Source organism: Saimiri boliviensis, chromosome 2, assembly GCF_048565385.1.
Source record: "Saimiri boliviensis isolate mSaiBol1 chromosome 2, mSaiBol1.pri, whole genome shotgun sequence".
Classification (NCBI taxonomy): Eukaryota; Metazoa; Chordata; class Mammalia; order Primates; family Cebidae; genus Saimiri; species Saimiri boliviensis.
In genome coordinates, this window is record NC_133450.1 from 66686846 (window position 1) to 66700353 (window position 13508).

Here is a 13508-nt window from a genome sequence, read left to right on the forward strand (position 1 = left end):
CACGTACGTTTAAGTCTGCTGCAGCGGAACTCATAACTGCCTTTTTTCCCCAGGTGCTCTGTCCTGGGAAGGTGGGGCTTTATTTATAAGTTTCTGATGTGTTGCTGCCTTTTTTTCAGAGATGTCCTGCCCAGCAAAGAAGTAGCCTAGTCACAATCTGCCAGCAGAGGCACTGCTGAGCCACTGTGGGCTCTGCCCAGCTGCTGTGTGAACTTCCTTGTGGTTTTGTTTATAGAGGTATAGTTAGAACTGCCTCGGTAATGGCAGTCTGCCTCACTAATAGCGGACTGTCTCTGTAATGGTGGACTGCCTTGGTAATGGTGGCTTGCCTTGGTAATGGCAGATTGCCTTGGTAATGGTGGACTGCCTTGGTAATGGTGGACTGCCTCAGCAATGGTGGACTCCCTCGGTAGTGGTGGACTGCCTCAGTAATGGTGGATGCCATTCCCCCCACAGAGCTGGACCTTCCCAGGTCCAGCTGTGCTTGCTGTGAAACTCTCAATTCAGAGTGTTTCAGATTGCTGGTCTTTGTGGGGGGAGACCTGCTGAGTCAGATCACCTGCCTCCCTGTTTCAGCCCCCTTTTCTTCAGTTGAATGGGCGACTCTGTCTCCCAGGTGTTATAGGCACCTGTTGAAACAGCTGCCTCGATTTTTGTGAGTTTTTGTGTGGAGACCCACTGTGCTGGCTCAAACAGCCATGCTGGAGACTCGTGTCACTTTTCCACCTAGGAATCTCCTGGTCTGTGGGCAGTAAAAACTCATTTGGAAATGCAGTGATCACTCACCCTCTGCATTCTCGCTGGGAACTGCACTCCAGAGCTGTTCCTATTCAGCCATCTTGGATCATCTCTTGGACAGATACCATTTCTAATACTCTTCATTCGTTGGTGTTTCCATCTAGTATTATTTTTCTTCAGTGCAAAGGACCTTAATATTTCTTGTAGTGCAGATTTGCTGGAGATGAATTCATTGAGCTTTAGTTTGTCAGCCTTCATTTTTGAAAGATACTTCTGCTGAGTATAGAATTCTAGGTTGACAGTTTTTTTATTCTTTCCAGATTTTAAAGACGTGTCTCTCTTGTCTTCTAACTTAACACTATTTCTGGTGAGAAACCTGCTGTCATCCTTTTCTTTGGCCCTCTATATGTAAAGTGTACTTCTTCCCCCAACCCTGACTGCTTTTAAGATTTTCTCTTTGTTACTGATTTTGGGCAACTCAGTTTTTCACGTGCCTTAGTATCATTTTCTTCCTGTTTTTCGTGCCTGGAATTCCCTAGACTTCTTAAGCCTGAATTTACAGTTTTCTTCAAATTTGGAAAAGTTTTGGCCATTACTTCTGCAAATATTTTTTTCTGTTCCTACTCACTCTTCTTCAGGGACTCCAGTTACATATATGTTAGGCAGCTTAAAGTTGTTCCATAGCTCACTGATGCTTTGCTCATTCTGGGGATCATTTTTCTCTTTGTTTCACTTTGGATTGTTTGAATTGCCTGAAGTTTATTAGTATTTTTCTGCAATATTTAATTTGTTGATAACCCTGTGCAGTATATTTTTATTGCAGACATTATATTTTTCATCTCTAGTTGTTTTATTTGGTTCTTGTTTTAATGTCTTCTGTATCTCTCTTTAGTATGCTCATGCTTTTACCCACCTTCTTCAGCATATGGAAAATAGTTACAATAACTGTCCTTTTCTATTCATTATATCATCTGTGTCATGTCTGGTTCTGTTTCTATTGATCAGTTTTTCTCTTCATTTGGGCTATATTTTCCTGCTTCTTTGCATGCCTGGTGACTTTTTTACTGAATACTAGATGCTGTACTCTTGGATGCTGGATATTTTTGTTTCTTTTTGACTATTCTTGACCTTTGTTCTGGCAAGCAGTTACATTTCTTCAATCCTTTTGAGGCTTACTTTTGAGCTTTGTTAGGTGGGACCAGAGCAGACTTTAGGGATACATTTTTCTTACTATTGAAACAATACCCCAGTGAGAAGTCTAACTATATTCTATATATTATGATGTTTTTCTATTCTGGCTGGTGGGAACATGAACTATTCCCAGCCCTGAGTGAGTCCCAGGGATTAATCAGCCTGTTCCTTTTTGTTGGCTCTTTTTCCTGCTCAGGTAGTTTTCTCACATGCATGCACTCGTCAGTAGCCAGTCAAGGGAAGCCCTCTGCAGATCTTCAGAATTTTCTTAGCTCTGTCCTCTCTGTGCAGTGCTCTTCTCTAAGGCATCTTGCCTTGTAAATCCTAGCTTCCTTGGCCTTTTCAAATTCTCAACTCCATCTCTTCAACTTCGGAAGACCATCAGGCTCTCATTGGGTTCTCACTCCCTGTTCTGTAGTCTGGAAATTATTTCCTCTTATTTCCCTCCTCTGAGGAATTACTTTTGGTACTGCCTGTTTCCTAATATCTGAAAAGTATTGTTTTGCATGTTTTGTCTAGTTGTTTAAGGCAGGAGTAAATCTAATCCCTATTACTTCATCATGGCTCAAATGTAAGTCCCTATAGTTTTTTAATTAAAAAATGTTTTATTGTGGTAACATACATAAAATTTACCATTTTGATCATTTTTAAATGTACAGTTAAGTGGCATTTGTTACATTTCCCTCTGCCTTAGTTTTAAGTGAAAAAATGTGTCATTTTTCTTCTAACCATTATTAAGCACTTAGTGCCAAGTGTTGAAGTAGATAGTATGATTACACTCATTTTACAGACAAGGAACTTGAAGCTTAGAATGGAATTTACCCAAGGTCTTAGTGTCACTGATATGGTCAGAATTTTGTCCTACTGAGCCATGCTATTAACTTCATTCAGAAAGCATCCTGAAATCACATGGCCTTTACTTATCTGTAAGGACTTCCACTGGAAAGCTACTTCTTGATCTGGAGTAGACATTCCAGAAATCAGCACCCCAATCTATGGCTGCCGGAGCAAATTCATCCAGATACCAGAGGAATATCATACTTGGGGCCAGGCCCATATCTGAGTGGCAGTCTCTCTATACCTGTGAGGCAGGACACAGCTAGGCCAGGCCTGCTGCACAGATCCAGAGAGGAGCTCCACCCTCACAGTGTCATGCACGGATCTGTGCTAGGGGTCTGTGTGCATGTAGTAACAGTGAGACCCAGAGACCACAATTCACAGTCAGCCACTTGGAGTTAAATGTCAGCTTCATTTGCATCACTGGCTTATCTTAAATTGCAATTACAAATCTTTGAAATCCCTTTTAAACTTCCTACCAGCTCCAAACAGGGACGTTAGCAGTGATTGATCCAGCACATCAGGGATTCTTCGCTTCAAGGAGTGGATCCCTTTTTGTTGGTGAATAAAAACAAGACTCTTGTCTCAGAAATATTCTGGCAGCCTCTTTGCAAAAGCCGTGGGTCATTTACTCCCAGCCTCCACCAGAAAACCCTAGAAACACATTCCTTTGTATGGTTTGAGTTTGTGTTGAATGCACTTTAAGCATCCCAAGTGAGTTTTTATTAGTTATTTCTTACTAGCAACCTATCAAGCATGGAGCATTTTATAGATGCTCGTTTTATAGATGGGAATATCAAGGTCATGGGATGCTCACTCTCTCACAGCCTCTCCCATCAATTTAGGGCTTGCTCCTGGGCTGGGCTGCTCTGCCCACTGTGTAAGGAGCCCTCTCAACCCTGAAGGGCTGGAAAGAGCTTCTTGGTCCTTGCTTTTCTCCTTTGTCTGGGACATAGAACCCAACAGGCACTTGAGTAAAGATAAGCAACCTTGATCACCATCCCTTTATCTTCAAATAGTTGCAGTTTTGTGATTCCCAAGCCATCTTGAGGATGTTCCTGCAGTGGTATGGGAGGAGGTAAGTAGGCCAACTTTACCTCCCAGTATTCAGTACTGATTCAGCATAAAACTCAGGCTCAGAAAGGCCCACAACAAACGAATAAGAGTTTGTTTTTCCAGGGTACAATTAAAATTATTCATTTGGTAAAATGATGATTTTTAAAAAAAGATCTAGGAGGGAGTGGTTCTGGGAAACAAACTTTTCTGAGGTTCATGGTTGCCTTGGTGCTTTGGTGTGGCTTGGGGAGCTGCATCTGATTTTACCCGTGGGGGATGATGGAGAATCTGTGGGGCTTTGGAGCTGTTGTGCTGAGCTGCAGCTCTTTGCTGATAGTTAAGGTGGAGGGGCTGCTGATATGACAGCCTCACCTGGAGTCAAGAAAGGAAACCAACCAGGGGACAGTGGCATTCTTTGAATATTGGGCACTCAGTCAGGGCCAGCTGCCTGGGTGTGTGATCTGTTGAGTTGCAGAGGGCCCATGATCAGAGGGGCCCCTACTTTGTTTAATGCTCGACTGTTGTCATCTTGAAATTCTTCGTCATTTTTGAACAAGATGCTCTGGACTAGGTCCTTGAAATTATATAGCCAGTCCTGCCTGGAACAGATCAATCATTAGCTCTGCCCTCCTCTCTACAGGGCAACAATGTATTGTATTTTCTGTAATAATCATGAAATGAAACAAATAAGAACAATGGACAGAAGAGAAATGTAGTCATTGAAAACGTTCTTTATTAAACTTTGTATATAGAATATATAGGCTTAACTATTTTAAAAATAAAATAATGGTTATGGCACACAAAAAGCTCAACTTTTTTCAACAGTTGTTTATAGTCTGATTGTCTTAGTCTGGTTGGACTACCATGACGAAATACCATAGACTGGGGCTGAGTGCGGTGGCTCATGCCTGAAATTCTAGCACTTTGGGAGTCTCAGGTAGGCAGATTACCTAAGGTCAGGAGTTTCAGACCAGCCTGACCAACATGGCGAAACTCTGTCTCTACTAAAAATACCAAAAAAAAAATTAGCTGGGCATGGTGATGTGTGCCTATAATCCCAGTTACTCTGGAGGCTGAGGCAAGAGAATTGTTTGAAACCAGGAGGCAGAGGTTGCAGTGAGCCGAGATCGAGCCACTGCACTCCAGCCTGGGTGACAGAGCAGGACTCCATCTCAAAACACACTCACACACACACACACACACACACACACACACAGAGACTAGATTAGTTATGAACAACAGATATTTATTTCTCAAGGTCTGGAGGCTGGGAAGTCCAAGATCAAAGTGCTGGCAGATTTGGTGTCTGGTGAGAGCTCTCTTTGTCATTCAAAGAGGTTGTCTTCTCGCTGTGTCCTCACCAATGGAAGAGGGCAAGGCAGCTCTCTGGGGCTTCTCTAATAGGGCATCAGTCCTGATCATAAGGGCTGCATTCTCCTGACCTAACCACCTCCAAAGGCTCCACCTCCTAATACCATCACCTTGGGAGTAAGAATCTCAACATATGAATTTTAGGGAGACACAAATATTCAGATCATGGCAGTGATATAATAGTATTTCATGAAAATAATTATTCATTAATTAATAACTATTAAGTGATGTTTCATTTTCTTGACTAGTTCTTTAGTCTTTAAACTATCAGTCATTTTAAAAGAAGAACAGCTTCAATCTTAGAAATCATATATATTTTTTGAGACAGAGTTTCACTGTGTTGCCCAGGCTGGAGTACAGTGGCACGATCTTGGCTCACTGCAACCTCCACCTCCCTGGTTCAAGTGATTCTCCTTCCTTAGCCTCCTCAGTAGCTGGGACTATAGGCATGTGCCACCATGCCCAGCTAATTTTTGTGTTTTTAGTAGAGATATGGTTTCACTATGTTGGTCAGGCTGGTCTCAAACTTCTGGCCTCAAGTCATCCACTCGCCTCAGCCTCCCAAAGTGCTGGAATTACAGGCGTGAGCCATCACACCTGGCCTTAGAGATTATGTATAAATTGGGCAGAATACTTTGAGCACAAACTAAAATTTGTATTTTCAAAACAAAACTTAATGACAACTCCCGGTTTGTATGTTGTTTCCTTTTAAATTTGGACATAAATTAAAACTCCAGGTGGTCACATGGAATGAAGTCATTCAAGTTCTCTTTCTTTGTTGTTGCGATCACCATGCTGCCATTATTTATTTCAAATCATTGTTTATTTTAAATTTCTGTTTAAACACAACCATCTGTGGTACCACAGAGAGTGGGGATATGAATGTGCCCCCAAGTTAACTAAAATTTTTTCAAGCCATCGTGACTTTAAAATAACCTGAGTAGCTGCTCCACCAGTGTCCTGTACTGGGGGCAATCACATTCACTGGGAGTTTTCAAATTAACTCCCATGCAGAATGTGATTTATATTAAAGGATGTCATAAAAATGCACTTATGTTAAGGTTGCATCTATCTTATTAAAGTTCAACAATAACCACAGAAACCGTTTAGAACTTAAAACCAAAAAAATATGTTTTTGAGGAGTGTTTATCACCAATGATGTTTAGTATTGCTCACATATGGTGCTAATAAAAAGCAGATGAACAAAATTCAGTAGGTTTTGTTCCTGTTGTTAAGTTCTTCACAGAGAATGAACTCTCTGATTGCCGGCAGGCAGGCAGATCTATACCACTGACAGTAGATACTCTTTTTATTTTGCCATTGAAAGTCACACATGATTTTTAATGGTAATACTAGCTTGAATTGCTAAGAATTTAAGGTTGCTGGTAGAAATACAATCTTTGAGTAGGACAATGTGGCAGAATGTTGAAAATGCATGTCCTTTAACTTAGGAATTTTAACTTCAAGGATTTTAGTCTGAATAGATGGTCATGGGTATATTCAAAGATTTAGCAAGATATTCATCATAGTATTACTTATCATAATGACAAGTGGAAGTAAATGGGTCAAACACATAAATTATGGTACATTCAAGCATTAGAATATGTAACAGTCATATGAAGCAATGTTGTTTAAGAGTATTATGTTATGGAAAATTTATAATATGTTCTTAAGTGAAACAGGTTACAAATTATATGTATATATGTAATTAGTACATACTACCCACTTCCCAGCTGGAGCACAAAATAAGTTTGCATTTTTAAAATACCCAAATTATAATGCTTTCAAACTCTCCACCTCAAAGATTACAGAAAACCCATTATTCTTCCAGTTGCCACCCAAGGTCATTCTGGGAAGTGCTAGGGAACACTGGCCATTTCACAAATCCCACCTGCTTGCTGTCACTTCCTCTAGCAGTCCTTGCTTGGCTGCAGTACAGTTCTGAAGCCCTGCAGGTCACCTCCAGCTGTCTTGAAGAGTAGCTTTCTTTTCTAGGCCACTTGCTATTTAGCTGCCCTAAACACGCCTAAATTCTAGCTCAAATGTTTAGCACATTTTTGCTGAATGCTTGGGGGAATAACACAGACTCAAGTATAGCGAATAACTTTGTATCTAAGAACTCTACATCCCTTTGTAACTCACCTGCCCAAAACTACCCTCACTCGGGCTCTGTGCTTGGAGCCTGGAGACCAGGCCAGCCCTCCTCCAGACCCCATGAGATGATTGCCCTTCCCTGGTCCAAGAGGTGACCCTCGCACCCTACTCAGGATAACTGAAAGACGAAAGATCTATTTCCTTTAGGGGAAACCCCTCCCACCTGCCCACCCACCACGTGCCTTCAGGCACTCAGGGTTTAGTCTGACATCTCTAACCTAGAAAGAGAAAATACAGTGTGTAGTGCTCCCCTCCCTGTGTCCATGTGTTCTCACAAGGGGACGGAAGGCAGAAAACCACACTGCCATGTGTGTACCTATGCAATAATCTTGCATGTTCTTCACATGTACCCCAAAACCTAAAATGCAATAAAAAAAAAAGAAAGAGAAAATACAGCAGTCGTCAGCCCAATTCCCAAAGCCAGTTGTAAATTACACCCCAATTACACCTTGGTATGTAAGGAATACCAAAGGTCCACCCCAAATTTTTGTTTAGGTAAAAACTGTTTCTCCAACGCATGAAGAGCACAGTCAGACTAAAGAACAGCCCTGTTTCTGTTAGCAACTGTGTCAGACGAAACAGCTGTGGTCCTATTGAAGGTGGCTTTGCCATTTTCTCTTGGTATTGTAGGTATGTCATTTACATTTGTGGAATTAAAAGGGCCCAGACTGAGACATTTTCTGAAAAGAAATACAAGTCTGCCCGAAAAGAGAAATGATGTCTGTACCTCCAGAAACTAAATATTGTCAACACGTTTCAAATATTATTACTCCAGTTACAAACTTCTGTATGGAAAGGATCAACCCTTGCAGTCACCCTACCAGATGTGCAATTGTTGTGTGTGTGTGTTTGTGTGCATATATATGCATGTGTTTTGGATGCATTAAAGACGGGTAGCATGTGCACAGAAACACACATGGGAGCTAAATCACAGGGATGAGATCATGGGAAATGTTAATTTTCTTCTATTTGCTTTTCGGAGCTTCTTTCTGCTTGCATTTTAGGATTAGTTTGAAAGTGGAGCACGCAAAAGCACGCACATGAAGTTGAGCTTTAGTGCTTTGTGTTGTTTTTAAGCCTGTTACATTTTCTCTTCCCTTGATCTTTCTCCTAAAATACAAAGCCAAAAATGTCTGATTAATTAAGGTTTTCAGTTAATCATGCTTTATTATGTATTTTACACGTTTTCTAGACAATTGTTCATAAGCTGGCCTGATGCAAAATGGCAGATGGGGCCTGCCTAATCACAGAGAAGAGCCGATTAAAAGAACAGGGTTGAAGAGCCAAGGTGTTCATTTAGAACGATGCGATTTGGAATCTGAAGGGTTTGTTTTAAACTCTTCAGATTGATTTTAGCAAATAGTGACTGGAAATTAGTGATATTTATTTAAAACTACACTAGAGTCTGAGCCCCCCAGGGGCACCTCGATAAACTTGTCTATAGTTCACTCTTTGGACTCAAATCTCATTTTTAAAAAATATTAATTTTAAAACTTTAAAGCAATTGTTTTTCTCTGTGCTTGAGCAGTTTCCCATCTGTCAGGTGGCAAATGGGCTGGTGCTTTTTTAAAACATTTTTTAAAATTTCAAATTACCAAAGTAATACATATTCATTGACGAAAATATGATAAATATGAAGCGCCCAAAGAAAAATGCTCATCTATAATCTTACCCTGCTGTTCATGAGAAAGCTGCTCATTTGAGATATGTACCTCCAGCCTAATACACACACACAAACACACTCCTACACATATACACATACACACATACAGACGTGCAAATGCATGTACCCAGACATATTACATATACACAATAAATGGGTCTGTGCTGGACACGTGACTTTGTAATCTGCATGTTGTTACTTAGCAATATGTTATAAACATGTATCTTTAGATATTCTTATTTTATATATTTTTAATGGCTGCACCGTGTTCCATCATATAGTTGGATATTTACATTATTTCCAATTCCTTGCTATCATAATGAAAGCTTCAGTGTGCATTTTTTGGATCATATATTCTCCAGTTCCTTAAAATAATTTGCTGAAGTAGAATTGCTTAAACAAAGGACATGTATTTTTCCAAAGTTTTTTATACATATTGACATGTATTCCTCCAGAAAATTTGTACTGATGTACACTTCCTGAAGCCAAATGCAAGAGCACTGCTTTCCCTACACATACACCACAATATTGAGTATGCTAATGTTTAAAAATATCTTTGGTTAATGGGCTAAAACATTAATATGTTCAGATGTGCTTCTGACTTCACAGGCCTAGACATGAAATCATAATACTATCAAAATATGAGGCACTCTTCACCTATCTCACTCCCTGATGCTTGTAGCTGTTCTTCACCCTATATCTCACTGTATCACTGTCTGTACAGCAACAATGCTAGTAAAAACAGCAAAAAGAATAATAGGTAACAAATATGTGGGTGCATACATATATATTTAGATTTTGTTAAACTATGTATTTTTATGTACACACACTTATACTCACTTGCCCCCAAAATATATAAATATCATAACCAAAATATTAACATTAGCTATCTTTGGAAGTTGGCATTACAGATATTTTTTAATTGCTTTCCTTTTAATTTTTGATGTTTTCAAATTTTCTACAGTGACCATGTATTACTTTTGAAAATACATGTGCTCAAACAATAAATGAGATTTTTGTTTTCTAAACAAAATTCATACTTGTGTTCTAGGTAACAGCTTAGCCACTGCTATTGTTCATTTCTTCTGTCCCCTTTCCTACCCCACGTGGCCCTCAGGTTTGGAAATAAGTGTGAGGAATTTGAGGGGCTCAGTCATTAGAGGATCCAGATACTGGGACCAGCCTACCATTAGCCATCCGAAGCAAATCTCTGGGCTGCAGTTTCCTCAGTTTTGAAATAAAAAATTAGGGATGGCATTAGGTTTCAGCTCAAGGTTCAGCCCTGCTGTAGTGGCGTGCTGTGTTGAGAACATTTTGAAAGCTTAGTCCAAAACTGAAGACGGAAAGTTGGAAAGACATCTGTGATTGACTACTAATGTCTGTCATAGGAATAGGAGAGAAATCTTCCAGTCCTGTGCAACACAGTCACAGTGCCTTCCTCAGCCATGTCTAAAATCCCTTTCCAATCTTAAATTCTACTTTTTTGTGCTTCCTCATTTATCTTGCCTTTTCATATTACATTTTTCTGTTTCTAAATGCTTCACTTCTTAAGGATTATCAGAATTTTTTTTCCCTCTGCTGTTCAAACTGGAGTGCAGTGGCATGACCTCCTGGGATCAACTGATCCTCCCGCCTCAGCCTCCCAAGGAGCTGGGACTACAGGTGTGTGCCACCATGCCCAGCTAACTTTTTCATTTTTCGTAGAGATGGGGTCTCACCCTGTTGTCCGGGCTGGTCTCAAACTCCTGGATTCAAGCAATCCTCCTGCCTTGGCCTCCCAGAATGTTGTGATTACAGGCATGAGCCACTGCACCTGGCCAGAAATGTAATTTGGTTCAATAAATATTTGCTCTAGGAAATGCAAAGGTAAATAGGATTTGGTCCTTACTCCTGAGGAACCCCCAAAATTGGAGGTGCGGAAGTAGGGAATCCAGAACTGCATTTCACCAGAAGATTTCCCTGGACTGTAAAGGAGGCCCAGCCTAGTGATGGCGAAGGGGCTCATCTGAAGGAAATGTACAGGGATGCAGGGACCAGGTGCCTTGGAAAGAAAGGCCACTGTGCAGAAGAGGGAGGGGGGGGGTCTGACTGGCTCTGAACCAATCCTTGCAGGCAGCCCTCTTCTGCCTCACCTGTCTCCAGTCACTTCCGTGTGACCTCTCAGGGCTGGCCATGCGGGAGCTGGTTGTGCTTCAGGATGAGTGTTTGCTGCCTTGCTGGGTCTTCGCTTGTGTTAGACAAATGCGGAAGTCAGGCGGTTGGGAGGGGGTAACTGGGTAGGTTGGTGTGGTCACGGGATCCTTTCACTGCTCAGTGAGTGGTGTTGGGTTAGACCGACCCCATCCCAGGACATAGAGCGTTGGCTCAGGGATGTGAGCTCTCAAAATGCTGCCCAGCTCCAGTCCCGGCATCTCCACTTACCATCCATGTGATCCTGGGCAAATTAAGAAGTCTCTTTGCCTCCGTTTCCTCATCTGTTAAGTAGGAATAATATGATTACTTAACCTCCTAGAGTTTGTATGAGTAGTAAATGAGCTAATACATATTCAACACTTACTTCTTGAATGTTCCATGAATAGATCTATGTCTCCCTCTAGACAAAGTGTGCATACCATGATTCACCTTTGTGACTCTTAGCGGCCAAACATAGATTGTGCCAGAACTTTCAGCTACAAGCATGTTCCTCAGCCTTCCTCTTTTGGGAGAAAGACATGAGTTATAAAATGTGCAGCTGTGTGGGATTTGGAAATGAAAGGAAACTTCCTATGGACTGCCAAAGTCAGTAGAACTTCACCTAACCTTGTCTCTTCTCAACAGTTCTGTGGACAGCATCATAATTTAGGGGACATGCAGGAACCTCAGCCAACAACACAAACTTCAGGACCAAGCATCATGTTGACATTTTCAATAGCAGGGCTTGTAGGGGTCAGGAAGAAGAGATGAGAAGTCACCTTAGCTCCCCATGAACTGAAGGACCTCTTTGTGCTTCTGTTTTTTCCTCTATAAAAGTAGTTTGGGGAAAAAGTATAGTTGTTCTTCAAAAAGTAAATATAAAACGACCATATGACCTAGCAAGTCCACTCCTAGGTGTATATATACAAAAGAATTGAAAACTGATATACGTGCATGTTCATAGCAGCACTATTCCCAATAGCCAAAAGGTAGAAACAATCCGAACATCCCTCAGTGGACAAATGGATAAGCAAATTGTGGTATTTGCTTGCAATTGAATATTATTCAGCTGTTGAAAGCAATGAAGTACTGATGCACCTGGATGGAACTCAAAAACATTATGCCAAATGAAAGAAGCGTAGGTCACATGGTACATGATTCCAATGATATGAAACGTCCAGGATAGATAAGTTCACAGAGACAGAAAGTGTGTTGGTGGTTGCCACGGGCTGGAGGAGAAAGGGATGGGGAGTAACTGCTTACTGGGATAGAGTTTTCTCTTGAGTGATAGAAGTGTTTTGGAACTCAATAGGGGTGGTGGTCTCACAACATTGTGAACGTACTATGGGCCACTAGATTGTTCAGATTAAAATTATTCATTTTGTGCTATGTGAATTTCACTTCAACAACAAATAAACATTTTAAAAAGTAAATTATATGGTAGGGAGAAAATAGGTTATGTACAATTGGAGGGATGTTGAATTTCAGAAATGATTTTCCTTTCACCACTAGACAGTCTCTCCCATGTGGATGATGAACTTGGATCTTTCTGCCCAGGCTCCTCCTCTGAACTAAGGTGACTAAGGATTTAATCTGCCAGACCCCAGGGTACAGAGGGTGGAGCCTCAAGGCTAGAGCGGAAGAAAGGTACCAATGTCCCAGGCCAGGTGGTGGACCTATCTGGGGTGTAGATGCTACAGTCTCTTTGCTTTATGGGATTTCCTAGACCCTATCCCAGTACTTCAGATCCCTGGTCTCAAGAGGTTTTGGTGTCATAGCGTTGTGTTGTCATGGCCTTTGGCTCAGCCCTAACTTAACAGAATGTTTCACTTCCTCATTAGTTTACAAATAGGGACTAACTTATAGGTGCACCTGTAAAAAGATAAAATAAAAATATAATTTAAAACAAAATACAAATATTTATTTATAATTTCTTCTACTTTATATAATACAAATACATGTATTATATTGTATAAGAAATAAAAAAGGCTAAAATGCAAATAAAAACTTCTGTCACACTGTAATCTTCCCACTGAACAGTTTGTATTCATCAGCATCATTCTCACTGTAGGTTGAGTCACTGCAAGGGTTGTAGGGAGTAGAAGGGGTTTCTAACAAGTAAGAGTTGGCCCCCAAGCCCCTCCTCGTCACCTGCTAACTAAAAGTGGTAGAACCATTTCTAACCCCTAGAGCAGTAGGCTCAACCTTAGCACACATGGGAAGCACCTGGGGAGTTTTAAAAAAATACTAATGTCCAGGTGAGTCGAATGTGCAGTTTAGGCTGTGAACCACTGGTCCCAGGCACCCCGGCCACTCTCAGGCTCAG